The 21,162-nt window shown below is 49.3% G+C and overlaps 1 protein-coding gene across 1 annotated transcript in view; it reads right to left on the bottom strand.

Moving 5' to 3' along the window:
* Nucleotides 1-19,219: 19,219 nt before the first annotated feature.
* LOC140722388 (uncharacterized) overlaps nt 19,220-21,162 on the bottom strand; it is a 59,094-nt gene continuing 57,151 nt past the window's right edge. Inside the window, exon 18 of the mRNA XM_073037139.1 lies at nt 19,220-19,646. The gene's annotated coding sequence lies outside the window, so the exon portion shown is untranslated. The remainder of the gene's footprint in view (nt 19,647-21,162) is intronic.

Genomic DNA, 21,162 nt, shown 5'->3' with positions numbered 1-21,162 from the left:
ATCAGAGTGGTCAGCTATGTTTGGAACCGAAAGAGATGGGGGAGATTTTGAACAATTTCCTTTCATCGGTATTCACTAAGGAGAAGGATATTGAATTGTGTAAGGTAAATGAAACAAGTAGGGTAGTTACGGAAAGTATGATGATTAAAGAAGAGGAAGCACTAGAGCTTTTAAATAATATAAAAGTGCTTAAGTCTCCACGTCTTGACAGGATATTCCCTACCATTGAGGGAAGTTAGTGTAGAAATAACAGGGACTCTGACAGAAATATTTCAAATGTCATTAGAAACGGGGATGGTGACGGAGGATTGGCGTATTGCTCATGTGGTTCCATTGTTTAGAAAGGGTTCTACGAGTAAACCTAGCAATTATCGCCCTGTAATTTTGACGTCAGTGGTGGGTAAATTAATGGAATATATTCTTAGAGATGGCATATATAATTATCTGGATAGACAGGGTCAGATTACGTGCAGTCAACATGGATTTGTATTTGGATTTGAGAGTATGTGACATTCAAACAAGAGGTCATGAGCTGAGAGGTAAGTGGCAAAAGTTTAGGGGTAACACGAGGGGGAACGTCTTTACTCAGAGAGTGGTAGCTGTGCGGAACGAGCTTCCAGTAGAAGTGGTAGAGGCAGGTTTGATTTTGTCATTTAAAAAAGAAATTGGATAGATATATGGACAGGAAAGGAACGGAGGGTTATGGGCTGAGTGGAGGTCGGTGGGACTAGGTGAGAGTAAGCGTTCGGCACGGACTAGAAGGGCCGAGATGGCCTGTTTCCGTGCTGTAATTGTTATATGGTTATATGGTCTGACCTGGGGTCAGTATATAACTCCATTCAGTGTTTTTGTTAACTTTGCCGTTCCTCAGTTCCATCCGAAATGATTCCAAGCCTTCCATAGACCATATGTCACCGCTTTCTAAACATTTAACTTCATTTTGTACCAACAGGGCAACGCCGCCACTCTGTCTTCTTGCCTGTCCTTTCGCTGCAATGTGCACCCTTGGACATAAAGCTCCCAGCTATAGTTTTCTTTCCGGTATGATTCCGTGATGCCGACGACATCATACCTGCCAAACTGGAACGCGCTTTGACTTCATGTACCTTATTCCGAAAAGCGCGACATAAACAAGAGGAAAGAGTGGTAGAGAGGGTGAGGTGGAAGTTAGAAATATACCTATGAGACTGGGTTGGTGAGTGCAGAGGGAAAATGGGATAGGAAAGGCGAAGGGTATTGGCTGAGCGGTGTCGTGGTCCGGTCCGAAGTCCGCATTCCAGTTCATTGTCCGGTCCGTGGACTCCGGACTGCGGGTCCTCCGGCTGTCCCTTGTTTCGGTTGGACTGAAGCATGATTATCTGATGGTCATTTTTTTCCGGGGAATATAAGTTACCCTGGGGTTGAGTGTGGTTGTGGGGGTTGTCTTGTCAAGATTCCCTGGGAACAAACGGCTGGTGGAAGGCTAGAACGGCCACTTGCCATCTTTAGGCCGCGTTCGATATCCATTCCTTCTTGGAGGCTTGCTGTCAGTGGTCGGAGCGGTCATTGCGGTAGGGATTCGGCCGTTTTCCGGGCCAGCTGGGTGGCCCTCAGCCATTCCAGCTTAGGTAGAGATCCGGTTGTTTCAAGGGTGGGGGGGGGTGGGGTCATGGGATATGGGGAGAGGGAGGGAACGGGGTACTGATTGTGCTGGATCAGCCATGATCACAGTGAATGACGGTGCTGGCTAGAAGGGCCGAATGGCCTACTCCTGCACCTACTGTCTGTTGTCTATTGTCTATTGTTTCCGTTGACTGCCAAGGTTGCTGGCCGTAACTGCGACTCGGAGTAACGTCGATGCAGAGATGGAACTGTCTGTCGTTCTTCGGTGTTTGTCTCTTCCTGTCCTCGCCCCGTGAGCTAGGTCTCGCCGTACTGCCGTTGCCCTGGGGGAGGAATCTGTCTTGTCTTGTCTTTGCCTCCGTCGGGTAAGTCAGGGCTTTCAGCCGTTACCCGACGGATGGACCTGCCCCACCTTGGAGTGGAGTAAAAGTTGAGTCCCTGCTTGTCGAAGGAGAAGTCCCGGCTCTATGTCTATGTACTATCCAGTCTCATGATAGTGTCTTCTTAAAGAAGAATCCCAGCTTGTCGACGGAGAATTCCCGGCTCTATGTCTATGTACTGTCCAGTCTCATGATAGTGTCTTGTTAAAGAAGAATCCCAGCTTGTCGACGGAGAAGTCCCGGCTCTATGGCTATGTACTGTCCAGTCTCATGTTAGTGTCTTGTTAAAGAGGAATCCCAGCTTGTCGAAGGAGACGCCCCGGCTCTATGTTGATGTACAGTTCCCGGTTTGCCTCCAAGCTCCAGCCTCGGTTACGCAAGCCTCAAGACCCCAGCCTAAAGCCTCCAGACCCCAGCCTCAAGCCTCTAGAACCCAGGCCTCGTCATGTCTTTGCCTGGATTGGGGTCCAAGCCCGAGTCACGACCCAGGCTCCTTGTCCAACGAGATCTAGGTGTTCTTGTACATCAGTCAATGAAAGCAAGCATGCAGGTACAGCAGGCAGTGAAGAAAGCTAATGGCATGCTGGCCTTCATAACAAGGGGAGTTGAGTACAGGAGTAAAGAGGTCCTTCTGCAGCTGTACAGGGTTCTGGTGAGACCCCACCTGGAGTATTGTGTGCAGTTTTGATCTCCAAATTTGAGGGAGTGCAGCGTAGGTTCACAAGTTCAATTCCCGGAATGGCGGGATGTCATATGTTGAAAGATTGGAGAGACTGGGCTTGTATACAGTAGAGGGATGAGAGGGGATCTGATTGAAACTTATAAGATTATTAAGGGATAGGACACACTGGAGGCAGGAAGCATGTTCCCGCTGATGGGTGAGTCCAGAACTAGAGGCCACAGTTTAAGAATAAGGGGTAAGGCCATTTAGAACGGAGATGCGAACAGACATTTTCACCCAGAGAGTGGTGGATATGTGGAATGCTCTGCCCCAGAAGGCAGTGGAGGCCAAGTCTCTGGATGCATTCAAAAGAGAGTTAGATGGAGCTCTTATAGATAGCGGGGTCAAGTGATCTGGGAAGAGGGCAGAAACGGGGTACTGATTATGTATGATCAGCCATGATCACAGTGAATGGCGGTGGTGGCTAGAAGGGCCGAATGGCCTACTCCTGGACCTACTGTCTACTGTCTATTGTCTATTGTCTATTGTCTATAGTTCAGCACACTACAGGCCCTTCGGCCCACAATGTTGTGCCGAACCTCAAAACCTGCCTCCCATATAACCCCCGACCTTAAATTACTCCATATACCTGTCTAGTAGTCTCTTAAACTTCACTAGTGCATCTGCCTCCACCACTGACTCAGGCAGTGCATTCCACGCACCAACCACTGTCTGAGTGAAAAACCTTCCTCTAATATCCCCCTTGAACTTCCCTCCTCTTACCCTAAAGCCATGTCCTCTTGTACCGAGCAGTGGTGCCCTGGGGAAGAGGCGCTGGCTGTACACTCTGTCTATTCCTCTTAATATCTTGTACACCTCTATCATGTCTCCTCTCATCCTCCTTCTCTCCAGAGAGTAAAGCCCTAGCTCCCTTCATCTCTGATCATAATCCATACTCTCTAAACCAGGCAGCATCCTGGTAAATCTCCTCTGTACCCTTTCCAATGCTTCCAGAAAGAGAAGCAGAATAAAGGGTGTAAAGGTAATAAGGTAGAAGGGCTAAAGTGTGTGTACTTCAATGCAAGAAGCATCAGGAACAAAGGTGATGAACTGAGAGCTTGGATACATACATGGAAGTATGATGTAGTGGCCATTACGGAGACTTGGCTGGCACCAGGACAGGAATGGATTCTCAATATTCCTGGATTTCAGTGTTTTAAAAGGGATAGAGAGGGGACGAAAATGGGAGGACGGGTGGCATTACTGGTCAGGGATACCATTACAGCTACAGAAAGGGTGGGTAGTGTAGCTGGATCCTCCTTTGAGTCAGTATGGGTGGAAGTCAGGAACAGGAAGGGAGCAGTAACTCTACCGGGGGTATTCTACAGGTCCACTGGAAGCAGCAGAGATACCGAGGAGCAGATTGGGAGGCAGATTTTGGGAAGCTGCAAAAATAACAGGGTTGTTATCATGGGTGACTTTAACTTCCCTAATATTGATTGGCACCTGATTAGTTCCAATAGTTCAGATGGGTCAGAGTTTGTTAATTGTGTCCAGGACGGATTCCTGTCACAGTATGTTGACAGGCTGACTAGGGCAAATGCCATACAAGATCTAGTATTAGGTAACGAACCGGGTCAGGTCACCGATCTCTCAGTGTGTGAGTATCTGGGGGACAGTGATCACCGCTCCCTGACCTTTAGCATTAACATGGAAGAGGATAGAATCAGAGAGGACAGGAAATATTTTAAGTGGGGAAGGGAAAATAACGAGGCACGATGGCTAGAACTTGCGGGTGTGAACTGGGATGATGTTTTTGCAGGTAAATGTACTATGGACACGCGGTCGATGTTTAAGGATCTCTTGCAGAATTTTAGGGATAAATTTGTCCCGATGAAAAAAATAAAGAATGGTAGCGTGAAGGACCCATGGGTGGCAAGTGAAGTGGGAAATCTAGTCAGGTGGAAGAAGGCAGCGTACATGAGGTTTAGGAAGCAAGGATCAGATGGGTCTATTGAGGAATATAGGGTAGCAAGAAAGGAGCTTAAAAAGGGGCTGAGAAGAGCAAGAAGGGGGCATGAGAAGTTATATGCGAGTAGGGTAAAGGAAAACCCTAAGGCATTCTTCAATTATGTTAAGAATAATAGGATGACAGGAATGAAGGTAGCACCGATTAGAGATAAAAGTGGAAAGATGGGCCTGGAGGTTGTGGAAGTGAGCGAGGTCCTCAATGAATACTTATCTTCGGTATTCACCACTGAGAGGGAACTTGCTGACGGTGAGGACAATATAAGTGAGGTTGATGTTCTGCAGCATGTTGATATTAATGGAGAGGAGGTGTTGGAGTTGTTATAATACATTCGGACGGATAAGTCCCCGGGGCCTGCCGGAATATTCCCCAGGCTGCTCCATGAGACAAAGGAAGAGATTGCTGAACCTCTGGCTAGGATCTTTATGACCTCGTTGTCTACGGGAATGGTACCGGAGGATTGGATGGAGGCGAAATCTGTCCCCTTGTTCAAAAAGTGTAGTAGGAATAGTCCGGGTAATTATAGACCGGTGATCCTTACGTCTGTGGTGGGAAAGCTGTTGAAAAAGTTTCTTAGAGAGAGGATCTATGGGCCTTTAGAGAATCATGGTCTGATCAGGGACAGCCAGCATGGCTTTGTGAATGGCTGAACGTGTCGGACAAGCCTGATAGAGTTCTTTGAGGAGGCGACCAGGCATATAGATGAGGATAGTGCAGTGGATGTGAACTACATGGATTTTAGTAAGGCATTTGACAAGGTTCCACACGCCAGGCTTATTCAGAAAGTCAGAAGGCATGGGATCCAGGGAAGTTTGGCCAGGTGGATTTAGAATTGGCTTGCCTGCAGAAGGCAGATGGTCGTGGTGGAGGGAGTACATTCGGATTGGAGGGTTGTGTCTAGTGGTGTCCCACAAGGATCTGTTTTGGGACCTCTACGTTTCTTGATTTTTATTAACGACCTGGATGTGGGAGTAGAAGGGTGGGTTGGCAAGTTTGCAGACGACACAAAGGTTGGTGGTGTTGTAGATAGTGTAGAGGATTGTCGAAGATAGCAGAGAGACATTGATAGGATGCAGTAGTCGTGGCATATGGAGTTCAACCCGGAGATGTGTGAGGTGGTACACTTTGGAAGGACAAACACCAAGGCAGAGTACAAAGTAAATGGCAGGAAACTTGGTAGTGTGGAGGAGCAGAGGGATCAGGGGATACATGTCCTCAGATCCCTGAAGGTTGCCTCACAGGTAGATAGAGTATTTAAGAAAGCTTATGGGGTGTTAGCTTTCATAAGTCGAGGGATAGAGTAAGTCGCGATGTAATGATGCAGCTCTGTAAAACTGTGGTTAGGCCACACTTGGAGTACTGTGTCCAGTTCTGGTCGCCTCACTATAGGAAGGATGTGGAAGCATTGGAAAGGGTACAGAGGAGATTTACCAGGATGCTGCCTGGTTTAGAGTGTATGGATTGTGATCAGAGATTAAGGGAGCTAGGGTTTTACTCTCTGGAGAGAAGGAGGATGAGAGGAGACATGATAGAGGTGTACAAGATATTAAGAGGAATAGATAGAGTGGATCGCCAGCGCCTCTTCCCCAGGGCAGCACTGCTCAGTACAAGAGGACATGGCTTCAAGGTAAGGGGAGGGAAGAACAAGGGGGATATGAGAGGAAGGTTTTGTACTCAGAGAGTGGTTGGTGCGTGGAATGCACTGCCTGAGTCAGTGGTGGAGGCAGATAAACTAGGGAAATTTAAGAAACTGCTGGACAGTTATATGAAGGAATTTATGTAGGGGGTTATATGGGAGGCAGGGTTTAGGGGTCGATGCACCATTGTGGGCCGAAGGGCCTGTACTGTCCTGCACGATTCTATGTTCTATGTTCTATGTTTCTTTTATTTCGTTCGGGTAGATTCGGATCTCCACTCCACGGTTTATCAAGCATCCAGACCTTCAATATAATCAAAAAAATCCTGACTTCCATTGGCCACCGAGATGTGTTCTAAACAATTACAATCTACCCGAACAAAATGGAAGAAACAGATATATACCGATGTATTCAATAAAAGTAACATATTTTGAAAACCGAGCAGGCTTATGCTGTACAGCCCTCGCATGAAACGTTTATTGCTGATTCTAGGACCGTTCTTAATCTTGATATAAATTGTGGAAAAATCCGAACATGTGAGCACAACCTCAGTGATACAAACACCAGCATGGCGAGAAGAAGTTTATCACTGAGCTAATGAAATCTTGATGACTGATGCAAACAGCAGACAATAGTCTGGTTGGAAATGAGAAGCCGAAAAAAGTATTATCAATGTTCTATTTCCTTGTGGGTATATTTCCAAGTAGTTGCTTCTACCTTCATTCCAAACAACGAGCCGAGGAATACTTGGCTGGTTTAGGAATTGAGGGATAGTTCCTGATCAAATGTCTCGGCCCAACACGGCAACTATCGACTATTCTGTGTTTCTTCAGAGTTTCCCGTGTGTTGCTTTGGGTTTCAGCATCAACATTTCTTCTTAAGTATAGGAAGAGCCTGTTGTTTTTCTGTGAAACTCAGAGCTCATTATCTCTGTGCAAGCATCCGCCCTGTACGTTGGACAGATTCCATCACCCACGCATGATTCAGAACAGGGTGCGTCCTTTCTGCTGAAATCAAGTTCAACCAGTTGGACAGTCGCCGCTCACTTGCAGCTGTGAACAAAGATGTTACGTTTAACCATTTCTGTTTTCAGCAGAAAGCAACGGACTCCATGACGGGATGGAATATAAAATCAGATGCAAGGCAATTGTTACTCACTTGCTGGCCAACTGAGTGCATGTTTCCGCCATTCATTTAAATAAATCAATCTGTGACATTCTCCTTTCTAAACACCACGGTCATTCAGTGTCCTTTCTTCTTATATAGAGAGTGAGAGCGACCGGTGACGGGATCCTGCCCCTGGGAATTTGAGACCTGTGCAGACAAGATGGTTTGCGATGAACTGGAAGGGGAACATTCCCTTACGGTGTACGGGACGGGTTTGTGGGCTTAAACCGGAGTGGGAGGGGGATGGAATTCGGAGTGCCAGAACTGATACTGGAGAGTTGTCGCAGCTAGATGTTGTTTAGACCTTTGGCAAGTTCAAGCATCGATGTTAGAGTCGATTATTGAGGATGAGTTCTCAGAGTACTTGGAGGCACGTGATAAAATAGGCTACAGTCAACAAGGTTTCCTCAAGGGAAAACCTTGTCTGATAATCTGCTGGAATTGTTTCAACAAATAACAATCAGGATAGACAAATGAGAACCATTTGAGAACCATGAGATCCATGTTGTGTACATGGATTTTCAGAAGGCCTTTGACATGGAGCCACACATGTGACGCTGCTTAATGAGTTACGAGCCCGTGGCATTACAGGGAAGATTCTAGAAAGGCTGAAGCAGAAGCTGACAGGAAAGAGGTAAAGAGTGGGAATAAAAGGAGCCATTTTTTGCTTGGATTTCGGTGACCAGTGGTGTTCCACAGGAGTTTGTGATGAAACCGATACTTTTGCGTATATGTCCATGATTTGTATGATGGGATTGCTGGCTTTGATGCAAAGTTTGCTGGCGATATGAACGTAGCTGGAGCGGTACGTAGTTTTGAGGAAGTCGAGATTCTTCAGAAGGACTTACACAGTTTACAAGAATAGGCAAAAAAATGTCAGATGGAGTACAAACTCGGCAAGTGTGTGGTCATGCGCATTGGTAGAAGAAATGAAATGGTTACTATTTTCTAAATTGAGGGAAAATACAAAAGGTGAAGTGCAAATTGACTCGGCTGGAACAGGAGAGGGCTCAAAGGAGGTTTCCGAAAATGAAACCAGGATTGCTGGCTTTGCTGCAAAGTTTGCTGGCGATATGAACGTAGCTGGTTTCTGTAACGCCCTGTCCAGAATACTTGATACCCAATGACCAGTAATTCTAAAAAGCCATTTCGATTTCACGCAGTTTCCTCTCCTGGAATCCCGCACTAACCTGAGTTTCCCTATCGACCTGCATATTGAAGTCCCCCTTGACTATTGTAACATTGGCCTTTGCAATTTTTACCTCCTCGTTGTAATATCGTCCGACCCTATATCACCTGTCCTAATGATTTGATTTCTTTTTCTTACCAATAGAGCAACGCCGACACCAGTGCCTTCCCGCCTGTCCTTTAGAGAGAATGTGTATCCTTGGACATTAAGCTTCCAGCTATAGTCTTTCAGCCATGTTTCAGTGACGCCTGCAACACCGTACCTGCAAATCTGTCACTGTGTTACGAGTTCATCGAAGTTGTCCCGTGCACTGCGTGCATTCAAATATACCGCCTTCAGTACTGTTTTTATCCTGTTCCGTTTTGTCCGCCTTTTACGTTGCAACCCATCTTATTGACCTCAGTTTTGCCCTACCAATAGCCTCTCCTCACTACACACTACCCCTGTTTTTCAACCAGCTGCCTCATCTTCAGCACTATCGTCCGCCTTTACTCCGATACTACTTGCATTGAAATACAGACAGCTCAAGATATTGGTTGCACCATACTTAACATAGAACAAGGAACAGACAGCAGTGTAGCACAACAAAAGGCCCTTCGGCCCACAATGTTGTGTCAATCCTTAACCCTGCCTCCCATATGACCCCGCAAATTAGATTCCTCCATATACCTCTATATTAGTCTCTCAAATTTCACTAGCGTATCATCCTCCTCAGTGTATTCCACGCACCAGGCACTCTCTGAGTAAAAAACCTTCCTCTAATATCTCCCTTGAATTTCCCTCCCCTTACCTTAAAGCCAGGTCCTCTTGTACTGAGCAGTGGTGCCCTGGGGAAGAGGCGCTGGCTGTCCACTCTATCTATTCCACTTAATATCTTGTGCACCTCAATCAGGTCTCCCCTCATCCTCCTTCTCTACAGAGAGTAAAGCCCTAGCTCCCTTAATCTCTGATCATAATGCATACACTCTAAACCAGGCAGCATCCTGGTAAATCTCCTCTGTACCCTTTCCAATGCTGTCAATTCCTTCCTATAGTGAGGCGACCTGAACTGGACACAGTACTCCACGTGTGGCCTAACCAGAGTTTTATAGAGCTGTATCATTTCTTCACGGCACTAAAACACTAACCCTCGACTTATGAAAGCCAACACCCCATTTATCTTTCTTAACTACCCTAACTACCTGTGAGGCAACTTTCAGGGATCTGTGGACATGTACCCCCAGATCCCTCTGCTCCTCCACACTATCAAGTATCCTGCCATTTACTTTGTACTCTGCCTTGGAGTTTGTCCTTCCGAAGTGTACCACCTCACACTTCTCCGGGTTGAACTCGGGTCCCATTTGTGATCAGCTACTGTTGGTGATACCTCGTGTGAGGATTCGGAGGACAGCGGGAAGATCGACGACACTTGTCTGTTTGATTTTCTCCTGTCGTGGATTTCGCCTTGGATTACAAGTATAGCATCTAACCATATAACAATTACACCACGGAAACAGGACATCTCGGCCCCTCTAGTCCATGCCGAACGCTTACTCTCACCTAGTCCCACCGACCTGCACTCAGCCCATAACCCTCCGTCCCTTTCCTGTCCATATACCTATCCAATTTTACTTTAAATGACAATACCGAACCTGCCTCTACCACTTCTACTGGAAGCTCGTTCCACACAGCTACCACTCTCTGAGTAAAGAAATTCACCATGGTGTTACCCCTAAACTTTTGCCCTCTAACTCTCAACTCATGTCCTCTTGTTTGAATCTCCCCTACTCTCAATCGAAAAAGCCTATCCCACGTCAACTCTATCTATCCCCCTCATAATTTTAAATACCTCTATCAAGTCCCCCCGCAACCTTCTACGCTCCAGCGAATAAAGACCTAACTTGTTCAACCTTTCCATATAACTTAGAACGTGCGAGTGAGGCAAGGAAAAGAAGGATTATACAGATTAATACGTGGTTGAGAGGGTGGTGCAGGAGGGAGAGTTTCAGGTTTTTAGATAATGGGCTTTGTTCCAGGGAAGGTGGGATCTGTTCCGACGGGACGGTTTACACCTGAACTGGAGCGGTACTAACATTCTTGCAGGAAAGTTTGCTAGTGCTGCTGGGGGGGCGGGGGGGGGGGCGTGTTTAAACTAAATTTGCAGGTGGCAAGGATCCAGAATGTGAGAGAGGATAGCGAGATGAAGAATAAAGGACAGGTCGGGACTACACGGTTCCGAAATATTAAGTGTGTCGCAGAGAAAGGTGAGGTGGAACAAGTGATAAGGAGGACACATGTACAGAGGGTTGGTCTGACGGAACGTGGAGTTAAATGTGCAGAAACAATAAGCAAATTTAGGAAGGACCACAAAATTTAAGGGGCGTATAGCCCGATGGGAGTTCGGGGAGCTGGGTTAAGCACAATAGGCAGCGATTTAAACAGAGAGAGGAGAAATGGGCTAAAAATTCTATATCTGAATGCACGAAGTGTCAGAAATAAGGCGGATGAGCTTGAAGCTCAGGTGCGGATGGGTAACTATGATGTTGTTGGAATAACGGAGACATGGCTGCAGGGAGATCAGAACTGGGAAATTAATGTACAAAGGTATTCGTGCTATCATAGGGACAGAAATGTGGGCAGAGGGGGAGGGGTGGCCCTGTTGGTGAGGAATGAGATTCAGTCCTTTGCAAGGGGGGACATTGGATCAGGAGAAGTAGAGTCTGTGTGGATAGATCTAAGGAACAATAAGGGCAAAAAGACCCTAATGGGTGTTGTCTACAGGGCCCCAAACAGAAGCATTGATATTGGGTGCAAGTTGAATAGGGAGTTAACATTGGCATGTGGCAAAGGTAATGTCGCAGTAGTTATGGGGGATTTCAACATGCAGGTGAACTGGGAGAATCAGGTTGGTGCTGGACCCCAGGATAGGGAGTTTGTAGAGTGCCTACGGGATGCATTCTTGGAACAGCTTGTACGAGAGCCGACCAGGGACAAGGCTATTCTGGATTTAGTGTTGTGTAACGAACAGGATTTGATAAGTGATCTTGAAGTAAAGTAGCCATTAGGAAGTAGTTACCATAATATAATTAGTTTTTATCTGCAATTTGAGAAGGATAAAGGCAGATCGGAGGTGTCAGTGTTGCAGTTGAACAAAGGAGACTATGGAGCCATGGGGGAGGAGCTGGCCAAAGTTAAATGGACGGATATCCTAGCAGAAAAAACAGTGGAACAACAATGGCAGGTATTCTTGGGAATAATGCACAAGGTGCAACATCAGTTCATCCCCCGGAGAAGGAAGGATTCAAAGGGGGGGAAAGGGGCCACAGTGGTTAAGAAAGGAAGTCAGAGATTGCATGGCATTAAAAAAAGAAGTATGACAGAGCTAAGGTGAGTGGGAAGACAGATGATTGGGAAATTTTTAAGAAATAACAGAACTTAACTAAAAAGGCCATACGGGGAGGAAAAATGAGGTACGAACGCAAGCTAGCCAGGAATATAAAGGAGGATAGCAAAAGCATTTTTAGGTATGTGAAGAGAAAGAAGATAGTTAAGGGCAACGTTGGACCCTTGAAGAATGAATTGGGTGAAATTGTTATGGGAATCAGAGAAATGGCAGAAGAGGTTATATCTGTCTTCACTAGGGAAGACACAAGCAATCTCCCAGATGTACGGATGGGCCAATGGCATAGGGTAACAGAGGAAATGAAACAGATTGACATTAGGAAGGAAACGGTGATGAGTAGACTGATGGGACTGAAGGCTAACAAATCCCCAGGTCCAGATGGTCTGCATCCTAGTGTACTAAAGGAGGTGGCTCAGGATTTACCAAGGACAAATCATGCTTGACTAATCTATTGGAGTTCTTTGAGGATGTAACCAGGAAGTAGACAAGGGAGATCCAGTGGATGTAGTGTACCTCGATTTTCAGAAGGCATTTGATAAGGTCACACATAGGTGATTGGTGGGTAAAATCAGAGCTCATGGCATTGGGGGGAAGACATTGACATGGATAGAAAACTGGTTGGCAGATAGAAAGCAAAGGGTAGCGGTGAATGTGTGTTTCTCGGAATGGCAGGTGGTGACTAGTGGGGGTGCCACAGGGCTCGGTATTGGGACCACAGCTGTTTACCATTTACGTTAACGATTTGGATGAAGGCATAGAAAATAACATCAGCAAATTTGCTGATGATACTAAGCTGTGGTGGCAGTGTGACATGTGATGAGGATGTCAGGAGAATTCAGGGTGACTTGGATAGGCTGGTGAGTGGGCAGATACTTGGCAGGTGACGTTTAATGTGAATAAGTGTGAAGTTATCCACTTTGGGTGCAAGAACAGGAAGGCAGATTATTATCTGAACGGTGTAGAAAGGGAGAAATACAAAGAGATATAGGAGTCATTGTTCATCAGTCACTGAAGGTGAATGAGCAAGTGCAGCAGGCAGTGAAGAAGGCTAATGGAATGTTGGCCTTTATTACAAAGGGAATTGAGTACAAGAGCAAGGAAATCCTTTTGCATTTGTACAGGGCCCTGATGAGACCACACCTGGAGTATTGTGTACAGTTTTGGTCTCCAGGGTTATGGAAGGACATCCTGGCTGTAGAGGAAGTGCAGCGTAGATTCACGAGGTTAATTCCTGGGATGTCCGGACTGTCTTACGCAGAGAGGTTAGAGAGACTGGGCTTGTACACGCTGGAATTAAGGAGATTGAGAGGGGATCTGATTGCAACATATAAGATTATTAAGGGATTGGACAAGATAGAGGAAAGAAATATGTTCCAGATGCTGGGAGAGTCCAGTAACAGAGGGCATGGTTTAAGAATAAGGGGTAGGTCATTTAGGACAGCGTTAAGGAAAAACTTCTTCTCCCGGAGAGTTGTGGGGGTTTGGAATGCACTGCCTCAGAAGGCAGTGGAGGCCAATTCTCTGGATGCTTCCAAGAAGGAGCTAGATAGGTATCTTATGGATAGGGGAATCAAGGGATATGGGGACAAGGCAGGAACCGGGTATTGAAAGGAGATGATCAGCCATGATCTCAGAATGGCGGTGCAGGCTTGAACGGCCGAATGGTCTACTTTGCAGCTATTGTCTATTGTCTATTAGGTGCTGAAACCCAGGTAACATTCTAGTAAATCTCCTCTGTACTCTCTCTATTTTGTTGACAACTTTCCTATAATTCGGTGACCAGAACTGTGTACAATACTCCAAATTTGGCCCTCACCAATGCCTTGTACAATTTTAACATTACATCCCAGCTCCTATACTCAATGCTCTGATTTATAAACGCCAGCATACCAAAAGCTTTCATCACCACCTTATCCACATGAGATTCCACCTTCAGGGAGCTATGTACCATTATTCCTAGTTCACTATGGTCTACTGCATTCCTCAATGCCCTACCATTTACCATGTATGTCCTATTTTGATTAGCCCTGCCAAAATGTAGCACCTCACACTTATCAGCATTAAACTCCACCTGCTATCTTTCAGCCCACTCTTCTAACTGGCCTAAATCTCTCTGCAAGTTTTGAAAACCTACTTCATTATCCACAACGCCACCTACCTTAGTATCATCTGCGTACTTAATAATCCAATTCCATCATCCAGATCATTAATGTATATGATAAACAACATTGGACCCAGTACAGATCCCTGAGGCACGCCACTAGTCACCGGCCTCCAACCTGACCAATAGTTATCCACCACTACTCTCTGGCATCTCCTATCCAACCACTGTTGAATCCATTTGACTACTTCAATATTGATACCTAACAATTCAGCCTTCCTAACTAACCTTCTGTGTGGAACTTTGTCAAAGGCCTTACTGAAGTCCATATAGACAACATCTACAGCTGTACCTTCGTCAAATGTGCTAGTAACCTTTTCAAAAAATTCAATAAGATTTGTCAAACATGACCTTCCACGCACAAATCCATGTTGACTGTTCCCAATCAGACACTGTCTATCTAGATAATGATATAATTTACCCACCACTGACGTCAAACTTACAGGCCGATAATTGCTAGGTTTTCTTTTAGAACCCTTTTAAAGGAATGGAACCACATGAGCAATACGCCAATCCTCCGGCACCATCCCTGTTTCTAATGGCGTTTGAGATATTTATGTCAGAGCCCCTGCTATTTCTGTATTAACTTCTCATAATGTCCTTGGGAATATCCTGTCAGGAATCGGAGATTTATCCAATCTTACATTCTTTAAAAGCGCCAGTACTTCTTCTTCTTTAATCATCATAGTTTCCATAAATACCCTACTTGTTTCCCTTACCTTACACGATGCCATATCCTTCTCCTTAGTGAATACCGAAGAAAAGAAATTGTTCAAAATCTCCCCCATCTCTTTTGGCTCCACACATAGCTGTCCACTCTGATTCTCTAAGGGACTAATTTTATCCCTCACTACCCTTTTGCTATTAACATAACGGTCGAAACCCTTTGGACTTATTTTCACCTTACTTGCGAAAGCAACCTCATATCTTCTTTTAGCTTTTCTAATTTCTTTCTTAAGATTCTTTTTACATTCTCTATATTCCTCGAGCACCTCATTTACTCCATGCTGCCTTTTTTATTGTAGATATCTCTCTTTTTCCGATCCAATTCTCCATTATCCCTTGAAATCCATGGCTCTCTCAAACTTTTAAACTTTCCTTTCAACCTAACAGGAACATTAAGATTCTATTCCCTCCAAATTTCACCTTTAAATGACCTCCATTTCTCTATAACATTCTTCCCATAAAACAAATTGTCCCAATTCACTCCTTCTAAATCCTTTCGCATCTCCTCAACGTTACGCTATTTACAATCAAAAATCTCAACCCCAGTTCCAGACCTATCTCCCTCAGAACACCAATAACTACTCTGTGCATTGGAACTTTCTAACATACCATCGTAAGACTGTAACTATTACCACCTGAGCTTGCAGTTGTTTGGGGAACTTTATCTATACACTGTAGGGATGTACTACATACAGAGCTAGAAACAATGACACCTAGTCGGTAATCGTTCCAAGACTAGTTTATTCAAATTTCGCGGCGCTGGCTTTTAATCCCATGTTCCCGCCCTCTCCGTGCGGAAATGACGTCAGAGGTGCATTACCAAAGTCTCTCCCCGCGTACGGGCTATTTGTGAGCCGGTTCGCCTGCGCAGAAAGTGGGTCGCCACATAACCACCCCCCCCCAGAACCGGCGATACACCCCGCCCCAATGTCCACAGTCTGGATCAGCCTCTATCTGCGCCGCGGTGCCTGAACCTTGATCGGCTGCGCCAAGTCCACATGGGCTGATTTGAATCGGTCCACTGTGAAAACCTCCTCTTTCCCCCCAATGTCCAGAACGTACGTGGACCCGTTGTTGTTGATCACCTTGAACGGGCCCTCGTACGGCGGCTGTAGCGGTGCCCGGTGTCCGCCCTTCGTACAAACACAAACTTACAGTTCTGCAGGTCTTTGGGTATGTAGATAGGCATCTGTCCGTGCTGTGAAGTCGGTACGGGGGCCAGGCTGCCAAGGCTTTCGCGTAGTCTGTCCAGGACTGTTGCGGGTTCTTCCTCTTGCCCCCTTGGGGCTGGTATGAAGAGTCCTGGGACGGCCAGGGGTGCGCCGTACACCAACTCGGCCGACGAGGCGTGCAGATCCTCTTTGGGTGCTGTGCGAATTCCAAGCAGGACCCAGGGAAGCTCGTCCACTCAGTTAGGTCCTCTCAGGCGGGCCATGTGACGGTGGAAACGCTCCACTAGTCCGTTCGACTGTGGGTGGTAGGCAGTAGTGTGGTGTAGCTGCGTTCCCAACAGGCTGGCCACAGCCGACCACAGGCTGGAGGTGAACTGGGGGCCTCTGTCGGAGGTATTGTGGGCCGGTACCCCGAAGCGTGCTACCCAGGTTGCAATCAGTGCTCGCCCGCAGGAATCGGCAGAAATGTCGGTGAGCGGGACCGACTCTGGCCACCTCGTGAACCGGTCTACCATCGTTAGGAGGTACCGCGCTCCTCGGGACACTGGTAGGGGGCCCACGATATCCACATGAATGTGGTCGAACCTCCGGCGGGTGGGTTCGAACTGCTGCGGCGGGGCTTTAGTGTACCACTGCACCTTGGCTGTTTGGCACTGCGCGCACGTTCTGGCCCATTCGCTGACCTGCTTGCGAAGTCCGTGCCACGCGAACTTGCTGGAGACCAGCCGGACGGTTGTCCCGATAGATGGGTGCGCCAAACCGTTAATGGAATCGAAAGCCCGCCGCCTCCAGGCTGCCGGGACGATGGGGCGAGGTTGGCCGGTAGCCACGTCGCACAGGAGGGTCCTATCACCTGGGCCTACGTGAAAGTCCTGCAGCTGCAAACCCGAGACTGCGGTCCTGTAGCTGGGCATCTCGTCGGCTGCCTGCTGCGCCTCCGCCAGTGCTGCATAGTCCACCCCCAGGGACAGGGCCTGGACAGCTGGTCTGGAGAGTGCGTCCGCCACGACGTTGTCCTTTCCCGAGACATGCTGGATGTCCGTCGTGTACTCGCAGATGTAGGACAGATGTCGCTGCTGGCGAGCCGACCAGTGATCGGACACCTTCGTGAACGCGAAGGTCAACGGTTTGTGGTCCGTGAATGCGGTGAACGGCCTGCCTTCTAAGAAGTACCTGAAATGCCGGATCGCCAGGTATAGCGACAACAGTTCCCGGTCGAAAGCACTGTACTTGAGTTCGGGTGGTCGTAGGTGCTTGCTGAAAAACGCCACGGGTTGCCAGCGCCCCTCGATGAGCTGCTCCAGCACCCCACCGACTGCTGTGTCGGATGTGTCCACCGTGAGGGCGGTCGGAACGTCCGTTCTGGGGTGCACCAGCATCGCAGCATCTGCCAAGGCTTCCTTGGCTTTAACGAAAGCGGCCACGGCCTCATCGTCCCAAGTAACGTCCTTGCCTTTACCCGACATCAGGGTGTACAAAGGGCGCATGATACGGGCTGCTGAGGGGAGGAAACGGTGGTAGAAGTTCACCATACCAACGAACTCCTGCAGGCCTTTGACTGTGTCGGGCCGGGCAAAGTGGCGGATCGCGTCCACCTTGGCGGGCAGAGGTGTTGCCCCGTCTTTGGTAATCCTGTGGCCCAGGAAGTCGATGGTGTAGAGCCCGAACTGGCATTTGGCCGGGTTGATCGTGAGGCCGAAATCACTCAGGCGGGAGTAGAGCTGGCGGAGTTGGGACAGATGCTCCTGGCGACTACTGCTGGCTATAAGGATGTCGTCCAAACAGATGAACGCAAAGTCCAGGTCGCGTCCCACCGCATCCATTAGCCGCTGGAACGTCTGTGCGGCGCTCTTCAGGCCGAAAGGCATTTGGAGGAATTCGAACAGGCCGAACGGGGTGATGAGTGCTGTTTTGGGGATGTCTTCAGGGTATACCGGGATTTGATGGCATCCCCGGACGAGCTCTACTTTGGTAAAGATTCTTGCCCCGTGCAGGTTTGCTGCGAAGTCCTGTATGTGCAGCACGGGGTAGCGGTCTGGAGTTGTAGCCTCGTTCAGTCTGCGGTAGTCGCCGCATGTGCTTCAACCCCCGGCTGCTTTGGGCACCATGTGCAGGGCGGAGGCCCATGGGCTGTCGATCCTCCGTACGATCCCCAATTCCTCCATCCTCTTGAACTCCTCCTTCGCCAGGCAGAGCTTTTCCGGGGGGAGCCTTCGTGTGCGGGCGTGGAGGAGTGGACCCTGGGTCGGGATATGGTGCTGTACCCCGTGTCTGGTCATGGCTGTCGTGAACTGCGGTGCCAGAATCGATGGAAAGTCCGCCAGGATTCTGGTGAATTCATTGTCCGACAGCCTGATGGAGCCAGGTGTGGGGCCGGCAACTTGGCTTCACTCAGGGAGAATGTCTGGAAAGTCTCGGCATGTACCAGTCTTTTCCATTGCAAGTCGACCAGCAGGCTGTGAGCTCGCAAGATGTCCGCCCCCAGGAGTGGTTGGGCCACGGCCAGTAGCAGCAGCTGGCCCTGGCCCTTGCAGGGTGGGCGACAAAGGCGGGCTTCTGTGCCCCACCGCTGGTGGTAGAAACACCACTGTACACTGTCCTCCTCACTCCCTCCTCTGTGTTGTGTGCATTACCAAAGTCTCTCCCCGCGCGCGGGCTATTTGTTAGCCGGTTCGCCTGCGCAGAAAGTGGGTCGCCACAACACCTGTATATGCATAATACTGTTAACTTTGTATTAAATGGTTAAGTTACTATACTTGGTAGTTACTAATATAATACTGATTGTTAACTGCAAAATCAGATTCCAGGTGTGACCTTTCCTGCAGCAAACACCGACCCTCGTCCAACTGACACCATCCACACCTCGCAGTGATTCCTTTCCACACGCCTCCTCGAACCGCGCCCCCTACCCTTGTCTCCGTCACCGCCTCCCTCCGATTGGATCTCCGTGAGACTGTAGTTCACCGGCCCGCAAACATCCGGAATTATACACACCCCCTCCCACATCCGCACTAGCTGCCCCGCAGCGTTGCCTCCGCCCCCAGCATCCGAAAGAGGGGATGGTTAAAAACAACCAGACGAGCAATCGGATCAAATCGTTTTATTGGTGAAAAGCTTCTGCGTCGAACAGCTGACGGTTCAGGTGGCCTCAGCGAGCTGGAGAGGTGGGTCTGCTGGTATTCCGGGAGCGCGGGACGTGTCGGTGAGTTGGCGTGGGGGGGGGGGGGTGGGGAGGTGGGAGTGTGTCTGGGATCTGTGGACAGGAAGAACCAAACCCAGCATTAAGCAGTGGGTAGCTGAAGGGTGTCCCAACTACCCCGTGTAACGAGCTTTGTAGGGAGTGAGGGAAATATTCCCGAGCGGTGGGCCGCAAGCACAGCGAGGGGTTGGCATCGGTCAGGAAACTCTCATTTCTCAGACCAAGGGTTCCAGCGGATGGCAATTCCTCTAGTTTTCCTGGATCGCCAGCAGAACTGCCGGCTTGTCAATGGGAACGAACACCTCCATGTGGACGAAGTTGGAGGGGACTCCGATATCCATCTGTGGGGAGGGTCACTCGGTTAGTCATGGGAGTCCCGTCCGCTAACCCCTCCTTCCCATTGCCACCTCATTGATCTGCGCTCTCGCCAGCCTTCCCTCCACATCCCCGCCACTTCATCGCTCACTGTTCCCCACCCCGTCTCCTACACCCTTCCTTCCCTAAAACCCTCTCCGACTCCGTCACACGCTCCCTCCCCTACACTCCTCTCTGTCTCCGTCAGCCCCGATCCACTACCCCTTCCCCATCTCCGTCAGCCCTCCCTACCCTACATCCCCCGTCCCTATCACTCCTCCCCACTCTAGACCATTTCCCCGTCTTAATCGCCCCTCCCTCCCCCACACTCCTCCCCGTCTTTGTTAATCCTAACCTCCCTTACCCTCTCCCCGTCTCCGTCAGCTCTTCCCTCCCTTAAACCCCTCCCCGACTCCTTCACACGCTCCCTCCCCTACACTGCTCCCCGTCTCTGACGCACCCCGTCCACATCATTGTCATCCCCTCCCACCTCACTACCCTTCCCGTCTCTGTTAATCATAACTTCACCTACTCTTGTCCCCTCCCACCCCCTCCCGGTCTCCATTCCCCTCCAACCCCCTCCCGTCTCCATTCCCCTCCCAACACCCTCCCTGTCTCCAATCCCCTCCCAACCCCTCCCGGTCTCCATTCCCCTCCCAACCCTGCACCCTTTCCGTCTCTTAATCCTAACCTCACCTACACCGCTCCCCTCCCACTCCTTCCCGGTCTCCATTCCCCTCCCACCCTCTCCCGTCTCCATTCCCCTCCCATCCTCTCCCGTCTCCATTCCCCTCCCACCCGCTCCCGGTTTTCATTCCCCTCCCACCCGCTCCCGGTCTCCATTCCCCTCCCACCCCTTCCCGGTCTCCAATCCCCTCCCACCCACTCCCGTCTCCATTCCCCTCCCACACCTTCCCGGTCACCATTCCCCTCCTACCCCGTCCCGGTCTCCAATCCCCTCCCACCCTCTCCCGTCTCCATGCCCCTCCCACCCTCTCCCGTCTCCATTCCCCTCCCACACCTTCCTGGTCTCCATTCCCCTCCTACCCCGTCCCGGTCTCCAATCCCCTCCCACCCTCTCCCGTCTCCATTCCCCTCCCACACCTTCCCGGTCTCCATTCCCCTCCTACCCCGTCCCGGTCTCCAATCCCCTCCCACCTCCTCCCGTCTCCATTCCCCTCCCACACCTTCCCGGTCTCCATTCCCCTCCCACCCCTTCCCGGTCTCCATTCCCCTCCCACACCTTCCCGGTCTCCAATCCCCTCCCACCCGCTCCCGGTCTCCATTCCCCTCCCACCCGCTCCCGATCTCCATTCCCAATCCACCCTCTCCCGGTCTCCATTCTCCTCCCACCCGCTCCCGGTCCCCATTCTCCTCCCACCCGCTCCCGGTCTCCATTCCCTTCCCACCCCCTCCCGGTCTCCAATCCCCTCCCACCCGCTCCCGGTCTCCATTCCCCTCCCACCCGCTCCCGATCTCCATTCCCAATCCACCCTCTCCCGG

The sequence above is a fragment of the Hemitrygon akajei genome, unplaced genomic scaffold (assembly GCF_048418815.1).
Source record: "Hemitrygon akajei unplaced genomic scaffold, sHemAka1.3 Scf000076, whole genome shotgun sequence".
NCBI classification, from domain to species: Eukaryota; Metazoa; Chordata; class Chondrichthyes; order Myliobatiformes; family Dasyatidae; genus Hemitrygon; species Hemitrygon akajei.
Note: the sequence above shows the minus strand (reverse complement) of the source record. Positions and strands in the feature narration are given on the sequence as shown.